Source organism: Megascapheus bottae, unplaced genomic scaffold (assembly GCF_031878675.1).
Source record: "Megascapheus bottae isolate mThoBot1 unplaced genomic scaffold, mThoBot2.hap1 HAP1_SCAFFOLD_45, whole genome shotgun sequence".
NCBI lineage: Eukaryota > Metazoa > Chordata > Mammalia > Rodentia > Geomyidae > Megascapheus > Megascapheus bottae.
This window is the reverse complement of record NW_028327483.1, coordinates 1895764-1906138: the sequence shown is the minus strand read 5'-3', so window position 1 is coordinate 1906138 and position 10375 is coordinate 1895764. Positions and strand designations below refer to the sequence as shown.

General features: G+C 41.4%; 1 pseudogene; it reads left to right on the top strand.

Annotated features, from left to right (window-relative positions):
* The first annotated feature begins 2097 nt into the window (after positions 1–2097).
* On the top strand, positions 2098–2583 carry LOC150039746 (putative RNA-binding protein EIF1AD pseudogene; annotated as a pseudogene).
* The last annotated feature ends 7792 nt before the right edge of the window (positions 2584–10375 follow it).

Sequence of the window (10375 nt, the reverse complement as noted above, 5' to 3'; positions counted from 1 at the left end):
TTTGAAGCCTCCCACTACATCCCTGCTACCAGGATATGATGTGTGTTCAAACCAGTGCAGCCCCTCCATTTTGAGTTGCATCATCAGACACTTCCATCTGAAATGATAATGGCCTTGTAGAAAGGAGAGTTCTGTCAGAGAGGTCTGGCACTTGGTATTCTACTCCTATTCCACTGAAGTGGTCCTGAGAGGACACAGGTAGAGGAGTCCTCTGAATTTTACCAATAACAACTGTGAAAGGCCAATTTTAGATTCCTCACAAAACTGTACATACATTTGCCATATAATCCAGGAATACCAATCTTGAATATCTATCCAGAAGATGACAAGTCAGGATACAGTAAAGCCACTGGCACAGAAATGGTTATTGTTGTAGTATTCACTACATTATTCTCCAGCTCCAAATCCTCTGGCCTAGAGTAGTGTCTTGAAATCTGGGTTGTCTATACTTGGGTGTATCTTGGGAATGTGCCCTGTGTAATGAAGTCCAACAATCCCAGGCAGCTTAAATGAGAAAGGAGAAATGTGGGCATTTCTTACTCCTGATGAGGGCTGTCTGTACCCCTTTCAGATATTCCTCATTAGAGAAATGGTTTAGTTCCCACAAGCCTCAAGAGTGAAGATGGATCATAACACAACCCACTGAGATATGGTCTTGATAACTTTGTGCCCTGCTTATCTGTGAATCATAAACTTCCCCCTCATGACCAACCAGATTAGAGGCATGAACTGTGACACCTGGCAAAAAGAAGGGTCATTTTCAATGCAACTTCCATACTTTATTGCAAATCAACACAGCACGGAATGGTGGAGATTGAGCTGACATAAACAAGGCTCTGTTTTCCATCCAATTTCCAGCACCCAGAACAATTTCGAAAAGAAAGAAACTTCATTTGAATCATGTCAAACAGAATACTTATCTGAGACACACAACACCAATAAGTGAATTCCTGAGCAAAGCAAAGCATCATGAGAAAAGAAACACGACATTTCCATATCATCTAGCTGTTCGGGTTGGCTGTCAATTTCTTCATCCTGTGTATCTACCACCTCAGATCAGTTCCAAGCAGTCTTTTCAGCCAGTTTCTCATTCTGCTCTTGAAATTTTACAGTCATTATTCAGGTCCTAAACCCCAGAGTCTTCATTCTTTTATAACTGTTACAAATGAAAAGGTTTGCCTCAGTTAGCCATTATGTATCAAAGTATCATGAATGATGTTCCAGGCTGATGAGAAATAAGTTTCTTTTATTTTTATGTGTAGGGTGCAGCCCCTCCTGAAAACGTTGGAGTCAGATCTAAAGGCACATACTCAGGCTAGCTTCAGCAATAGGGCTCTGTCCCTCCCACCCTCTGGTGCCTCCTTAGGACTCCAGCCAAGGGCTGCTACACAGCTGGCACTCACCCTGATGCTCCTGCTCCAGGATGGGCTTCTCCCTCCACCTGGCCCTGGAGGCTCATGCTGATTCCTCCAGGCACTAACATGTTCCTACACTTCTGCTTCTGGCTCTCCTTAAGACCCACCCTACAAAGTATTATAAATTGGGCAGTTTGAGCATCCTTCAGTTCAGAGAGCTGTGGCTCTTGGAGCTCCCGCAGTCTCCTCACTAGTGGCGTTTTCTGTGCTAGCCTACCAGCAGCCAGCATTCTGTGGAAGCATGAAAGGCTCCCATGCTGCTAGGATTTCCCTTTGATGGACCTAACACCAGGAAGGATTAGAGGGACAGACAAAGGGAAGGAAGGGTGACCGGAGAGCTCCGGAAATTCAGTTCTTTTCTGTGTTCAACAAGGAATGCTACTGTGTTCGCAGAAACTGGAAACACGGGACACTTGGTTTCAAGCCAATGCTACCTTCCCAATCTTTGGCAGGTGCCATCTTTGTGTCTGCATTTGGCTCAGCCTGGAAGCACATCATGCACGAGTCTTTCCCAGGGGCAGCCAACCAGACGGTGCCTGGGGGACCTGAGGGCCGAAGTCACTCCTCAGTAGAAGGCTGCTCATCTTCAAAGCACTCCTGACTTCTGAGTGTGCCATCCAAAGACATTGTGAAGAGAACTTGGCAGTTTCTGCTTCACTCACTACTCAGGACAGGACTCAGCATGTCCAAGGTCACCAAGAGGAAGCATGTGGTGAAGGAGGTGCTGGGGGAACACATGTACCCTCTGACAAGCAGCAGATTGTGAGGGTACTCAGGACCCCAGGAAACAATCTACTTGAAGTGGAGACAGCACAGGGGCAGCGCTTCCTGGTGAGCATGCCTTCCAAGTACCGAAAGAACATCTGGATCAAGAGAGGAGACTTTCTCATTGTTGACTCCATTGAAGAGGGACAGAAAGTGAAGGCTGAGATCTCCTTTGTGCTCTGCAAGGACAATGTGCACTCTCTGCAGAAGGAACTGCTCTGGCCTGCAGCGTTCTCTGAAGTGGCTGAGAAACAGAACAACAAGAACAGGCAGCCTCAGCTAGAGCTCCCAGCTGAGCCACAGACCTAAAGAGAAGAGTCTGGCTCTGAGGATGATCCTGACCTCTTCATTTAACACCTACTGCATACAGTACCATGAAAGTGAAGAGGAAGAGGCAGGCTGAGAGCCAGGGACCCACTTCTCCCCTTGCTCAGGGATTAGTCCCTGGTTCCTCTGGGCTTGGACATTCCTAGTGTACCCTGCAGATGTTCTACCCTGGATGGGGACAAGGCAGGATCCCCCTTTGAACTGACTTTCTGACCTAAGATAATGAAACCCCTGGTGGGCAATGACTTATACTGGTATCTGGGCAAATCTCTGTGTGGAAATGAACAAACAACACAATCAGCCTCTTATGGAGGCCTTAGGAGCCAGTGGGCAGACTGGGGAGAAAACATGGATGGACTGGTCTTCAGGTAATTTATTCAGAGTCTCATTAGGCAGTTAGAAAGTGCCAGGCTTAGCCTGTGGCTCACACCTGAAATACTAGCTACTCAGGAGGATGAGATTTGAGGATTGTGGTTAAAGGCCCACCCAGGTAGAAAAAGCCCATGACAGGATTGTATCTCCTTTGGGAAAGAAAAGACATGTGCTGTTGGATTTTGCCTGTTATCCTAGCTACTTGGGGCTGAGATTTCGTTCAAATCAGCTAAGTCAGGGTAGTGAGATTCTTATCTCCAGTTAAACACCAAAAATTTATGATTCTATAGACATGTTTTATTATATACATTAAAATGTATCTATTTTAATTATGTTTTCAAAAAACTAAGTGCCAGTGATTATATATGGAGATTCCCTTTTTCAATACTTGTTTGTCAACAAGTCTTTGAAATAGGATGAAAAGTCAACATTAATAAATTCTTGAAATAAAAGAAACAGAAAAAAATTCATTTTCCTATCCTAAGTAACAATTATATTATGAAAGAGAAAGAAATGAGCCTGGCCCAGTGGCTCATGCATGTAATCTTAGCTACTCAGTAGGCTGAGATCTGAAGTTCATGGTTCAAATCCAGCCTGGGCAGAAAAGGACCTGGTGCTATCAGGGATAGCACCAAGGCCCAGTTCAATCCCCTGACTCACTAAAAAAAATCAGAAAAAAAGAATAATTCTTTTTATTAGGCTGAGTAAGTTTTACTTTCATAGTAGAAAATACATGTTTTAATTAAACATGTCATTTTTATATATACATTGATAGTTGGTCTTGTATTTTACCATTTTATGATAATAAAGTGTTTTGTAAATAACATTCATGAATTAGGGATTATAATTGGGTATTACTCTCATTTCTTTTTACAGTTGCAGCCATTGAATAGAGAGCCTTAGATTTATTAGACAAGTGCTCTACTGCTTGATCCATTTCCTAGTCCTTTGCTTTCACTTTGTTGGTCACACTGTCTCTCACTTTTCCTAGGCTGTCCTGAAGTCCCTATCTTTCTCTCTTTGTCCTCAGTAGTTAAGATGTCTGGTTACCCAGACTACCTGCAAAGGGGAGTGAATTTTCTTTCTGCCCTTGGATTCTCACTCCTTTTGTGTTACTGTAACAGAATTCCCAAGACCCACTCATCAACTGAGGGACATCTGGGTTGGATCAATGTCTTTGCTATGGTAAATACTGCTACAATGAACATTGTTGTGCTAGTGGATTTAGTATGTCCTTGTTTCTGGATGATTGGGTAAATGCCAAATAGTGGAATTGCTGAGTCATAGTGGATTTCTGTTTAGTCCTTTGAGGAACTGCTAAGGCTGCATTTTTAGACTTTTTTATGCCCACAAACAAATACATCCTGATGATAACTAAAGCCTAAGAATTATGTGTTTGCTGCCTTCTTTCAAAAGTACCTGCTTTTACACTTTGGGGCTGCACTACCAGATCCTGACCTGGAGTGTCAGCTCCATCCCTGCTCAATAAACTTTTCACATCCTGATTGGGTCCTGAATAGTCTCCTCTTTGTCCATCTCTGGACTCCATGGCACCTACAGCACTTTCAAGTCTCTCCTGATTCCTGCCTTGCTAATCAAGAAAGACACTTAGGCTGCATTCTGGTCATAAGGGCTGGTCATCATAGATATCTAAGAGACTAGGAGAGGAAAATCAGGGTTCCCAGCATTCCTAGACAGAAAACTAAAACTCTTGGCAAATTCATCAGCATTACATAATAATCACCTGGTATATATTTGATGAAGACACAGAGGACTTGTGCTCAGAGATGTTAAACACTAGAAAATTGAAAATAAGCCAGAGATGGTAGATTCTAAGAGCTGCCAGCAGATTACACTATTCAAAATCATCTGGGTATTGTAGCCACACATTGAGTAAAAACAAGGAAGAAAATAAAAAGCTTAAATGTTAATAATTTCCATTTCAACATTAGGCATTCCATCATTATGCTAGACTATCATAACACATCCCATAATTACAATATCTTAACTACTGCTGTACAAATAAAATCAAGTCATGTTTTTGCTTATTTATTTTTTTGCCACTCCTAGGTTTTAGCTCAGGGCTGAGCACTCTCCTTGGTCTTTTTTAATTCTATAGCTCTACCAGTTGAGCATCAGCACCACTGCCAACTTTCTATTAATGTTTGTGGTAACAAAGAATCGAACACAGGTCTTTGTGCATGCTAGCCAAGCACTCTACCACTAGGCTAATCTTTAAGTCGTCATGTTTTTAAACTATAAAATGAGGTATAGCCTTTTCTCCACAATTATTTGACTTTCTTTTCAGTGATAACACTTACAAATATGATGCAATGGCTAAGGTAGTGGGTTGCATAGGTGTCTCTGAGTGTGTGTGTGTGTGTGTGTGTGTGTGTGTGTGTGTGTGTGTGTGTGCACGCGTGTTTGACTGATGCTGGAACTTTTCACCAGCCACATATTCAGCTTTTCTTATTTAAAGTTCATATGAAAACAGTCATGAATCAAGGATTTTGATTTCATGAGCAAATCCTTAAAGTATTGGCTACTTATGAAGTACATTTTATAACACAGCCCTTAGATAATCACCCAAATTGAGTTGTAAAATATTCCTGTTCAGTCTGGTCAACTTTCAGCCATCAAATTAGATTGTACATTTTCACATATATGCAATCATGAACACAAAAATTAGAAGAAGCAAAATGAAAACAAAATGCTTTCATTTCCATGGGGTGGTGGGAGGGGATCCAAGGGCTCCCTTTTATTTTCAATTACATGAATGAAATCAGGAAAGAAACAGGCACTTTCTTTCTCTTCTGGTGTTGAACATAGCACAAATACACTTAATTTTATGAGATGATTTTGTATGAGAATACCAATGTTCAAATCCAAACTCTCCTGGATTAAAGAGAAAGAATAGGTTTTCGGGATTTTTTGCAGGGTTTCTGGGTTTTTTTGTGTGTGGGTGATGGAAATTGAATTGGGCTTGGGTCCTGTCCCTAAGCTCTTGAGCTCAAGGCTTGTGCTCTGCTACTTGAGTCACAGTGCCACTTCTGTTTTCTGGTTATTAATTGGATGTAAGAGCCTCATGGACTTTAATGCCTGGGCTAGCTTAGAACCATGATCCTCAGATCTCAGCCTCCTGAGTAGCTAGGATTATGAGCATGAGACACTGGCAACCAGCTGACTTTCCTTTCGTTCCAGACACCCATTGCATTGATGGAACTTGTAGTTAAGACTGATATTATCATTTGGGTATAGATAGAGTGAAATTTGTCACTTTTATTTAGCATGCCTTTAAATAAGGAATTATTAATAATCACATTTTAGTTTTTTTCATTTGTCAATTCTGGGGCTTGAACTCAGGGGCTGAGCACTGTCCTTGGGCTTTCCTCAAGGCTAGAGCTCTATCACTTGAGCCACAGTTCCACTTTCAGCTTTTTACTCTGTATGTGCTACCAAGGAATCAAACCTGTGTCTTCATGCATGCTAGGGAATCACTCTACCACTAGGATAAACTTCTGGCCCCAGATGTTACTTTCTTCAAAACAAGTGTCTGTCCAACCTTGAAGGAAATATTTTCATTTGCAAATATGTGCAGGTAAAGGAGTTGCTTCCATAAATCCCACCACCACCCCCACTGCCAGGATTAAGTTTCCTTAAATGATAGCTCATAACTGGGTGCCAGTGGTCATGCCTATAATCCTAGCCACTCAGGAGACAGACAGACTGATAGATATCAGATAGATGAATAGATAAATAGATTGATTGATAGATAGATAGATCAATAGATTGATAGGTAAGTAGCTAGAACAAATAAGGCTAAAGTTGTGGTTCAAGACTACGCAGGACATAAACATTAGTAAGGCATAAACTATATAAATAATTATATGTGACTAGGAGCATGGCCTAGTGGTAAAGTGCCTGCCTAACATTCACAAAGCCTTACGTTTGATTCCTTGGTTCCACATACATAGAAAAAGAAATGATCCTGGGGCTCAAAAGGTAAAGCACTAGTCTTGAGGAAACACAAGAACATTTCCCAAGCCATGAGTTCAAGCTCTAAGCCTGTCAGAATTAAATAAAATAAGGAAACATGTAACATTTCATGAATGGTGATTAAAACACCTGTGTTGTCTGAGATTTGTCTTGCTCTCACTACCCTAAAAAAATACATGGTTCACCATATAGAATACCAAACTTAGATAACATTCTGAGAATTCACTAAAATAGTTAATAAAGGTTTTAATTCTTAGGGAAATGCAAATGTGAACTACTGATTTTACTATTGGTATTTTCTATTTATTTTACTATTGATTATTGTCCAATCTTTATGTCATAAATTTTTATAATTTTATTAAAATGTCATTGTTTGAATTCTTGAGTACAAATCAGAGTTGTTATTTCTTTTCTTTTTGCCAGTCCTAGGGCTTGAACTCAGGGCCTGAACATTGTCATTGGCTTTAAGGCTTGAGCTGTACCACTTGAGCCACAGCAGCACTTCCAGCTTTTTCTATGTATGTGGTATCAAGGAATCAAATCTGGGTCTTCATGCATGGTAGGCAAGGATTCTCTTCCTCGGCCAAACTCCTGACCCCAATACTGTTCTTTTCCATGTATAGTCTGATGTCCCAGCATATAGGTCTTTTTTTTTTAATTTTTTTTATTGTAATTAGTAAAAGGGTTACATGATATTTGCCACATAGAAGGTGCATTAATTCACATACATTGATACCCTTTCACATGTCTTGGTACCCATTTCCCTACCCCTCCCCACACCCACCACCCGTCTTGGTTTTCCCCCCTTCCCTATCAAATTTCAAATAGCCAACTACAAATAAATTCAATATATCAGATAACAAAGTGAGATCCTATACCAATATGAGATAACCAAGGGACAGCAAAGGAGATGAGAGACAACATAGTACATTAAGGACAACAATCATTCATTATATGGCTTTTGTTTCAATATCCTGGAGGTCCTTTCAATTAGCTTCACGTTATATGGCCTTATGTATCAAGATTTTGCTCTGTTGCAAATCTCTGCTAGTAGAGCCCAAGGTTTCTACTGATTATGACGAATGAGGGAAACCACTGAGCCTAAGTTCCTTTGAGTCTGGCTTACTTCACTTAATATGATTTTTTCTAAGTCTTTCCATTTCCTAACAAATGGGGCGATGTCATTCTTTCTGACAGCAGCATAGAATTCCATTGTGTACGAATACCACAACTTGTTGATCCACTCATCAACTGAGGGACATCTAGGTTGGTTCCATATCTTTGCTATGGTGAATAGTGCTGCAATGAACACTGTTGTGCTACGGGATTTAGTATGTCCTTGTTTCTGGATGGTTGGGTAAATGCCAAGTAGTGGAATTGCTGGGTCATAGGGGAGTTCTATGTTTAGCCTTTTGAGGCACTGCCACACTGCTTTCCATAGTGGTTGAATGAGTTTGCACTCCCACCAACAGTGTAGTAGTGATCCCTCCTGGCCACATCCCCTCCAGCATCTGTTGTCATTCGTTTTCCTGATCCTGGCCATTCTAACTGGAGTGAGGTGGAATCTTAAAGTTGTTTTGATTTGCATTTCTTTTATGACCAGAGATGTTGAGCATTTCTTCATGTGTCTATAGGCCATTTTTGTTTCTTCTTCAGAGAAGACTCTCTTTAAGTCTTTGGCCCATTTTTTAATGGGATGGTTGTTAGTTTGGAGATTAGTTTTGGAGTGATTCCCATTTTCAAGTGGTTATTTGGAGATGAGTCTCTGTACTTTTGTGCCCAGGCTGGCTTTGAACCTTGAAAGGGGCTATGGTGAGAGGGTCCTGATGATAGGAAGGGTGGCTGCTCACTCCCCTGTCACCAATCTGGTCACAGCACCCTTTGTTCCATCTTCATGATGTGGATGGATTTTTCTCCTGATGATTTCTATCATCACAAGAACAGACACACCCTGAATGAACTCATGTTCTAAGTGATGCTCAATATGTCTTCCTCGGACCTGCTACTCCATTTACACATTCTCATTGACCAGCTGGAAGAACCTGTGGCCTATCAGACCATGAACAAGGCAGGGGAGTCCTTGTGTAGGTGCCTGAGAGCTTGTGAATGTGATGAAATTGGAGGCAGGACTCAGGTCAGCTGGCTGTAGCTGGTGGCAGTGTTGCTGAGAGGCCATTTTGTGGTGGCAGGAACTTGTACATTGCCTATTCCTGAAACCTGATAGTTAACAGTTAACCAGGGTTTTAAAATCCCATGCCCCCCCCCAGGTAATATGACAGGCTTCTGATCCAGGGCTGTCCTCAAGGTGGACTTTAGGGATCATGCCCATCAGGCTCATCTTCTGCAATGCTTGTTGCATTGGTTCCATTTCCCTGGGCTGTGTAGGGATGTATATCTCAACTGGGAATCCAGATAGCCTTCTCTGCTCTGTCTGGGAAAACACCAGCCAACCCTTGCCCCATTGTTAACAAAGGGGCTGGCCCCTGCCAGGTGTTAGTGATCAGGCCCTTCCATTGGGCAAGGGGCAGGGGGTTGGGTGAGGTAGCATGGTGCCCCAATGCTTTTAAGTAAGGGAAAATTCTTTTTTTTTAATTTTTTATTGTAATTACTAAAAGGGTTACATGATATTTGCCAGATAGAAGGAGAAAATTCTTTAGAATCGAAATTTTAAAAGTTTAATGTAAATAAAATATCAGCAAGCTTATCTTGAGGCCTAATGCCTTAGGTACCTGTATCCCCCCATTTATATTTGTTTTCAAGGGGGCCAATGGCCAAGAGTAAGCTAGCTAAAGTCCCAGGAGTAGAATCTGGGGGAAGATCCATCTTCTGTAACTTCTTCAAGCTGACTCAGGGGCATTGTCTCTATACTTGACCAGGGACCCTAAAAGCTTAGCCTAATTTACAGACTGAGAGGCGCATAGCCTCAGGTTTACAAGCTTCTTTCCTGAATTTGTGGCTGGTTTCAACCCAAAATCTGCTCAGTTAGGGCTTAGAGCAAAATTAAGATTATAAACTACCCACTATTATACTTATAAGATCCTGCCCAGTAACACAGGCATTAGTAAGGCATAATTACAGAAGATTCTCTAAGCATAATCTTACCTGTAATTTGGTAAGGGCAAAATTTACATCTGTATAAGGACCTGCTGTTCTTTTCTGTGTGCCCACTGTTACAAACTTACAAGGGCGAATTGAAATAGCAATTAAACAATCATTTCGTTAGCCCTAATTTTCCTTTTTACTCTTTGTAAAACACTTTTTTCCAATTTAATATATTTTAGGGGGCAAGTTTAAGAAATACTAATCACATCACCCATTTTATCATTAGATTGGTAAAAATTCATGGGAGAGGATTACTGAGGGAAGAGGTCCCCACCCCAGGGGATTCCTGAGGAGGCTGAGGGGCAAGACCTGCTAGGAAATGGGGGAGGCCTGCTTTCATTTTTGAGCTTGAGATCAATCAGAGATGGATAAATTTGCTGGCCTGCACCTTTATCTAC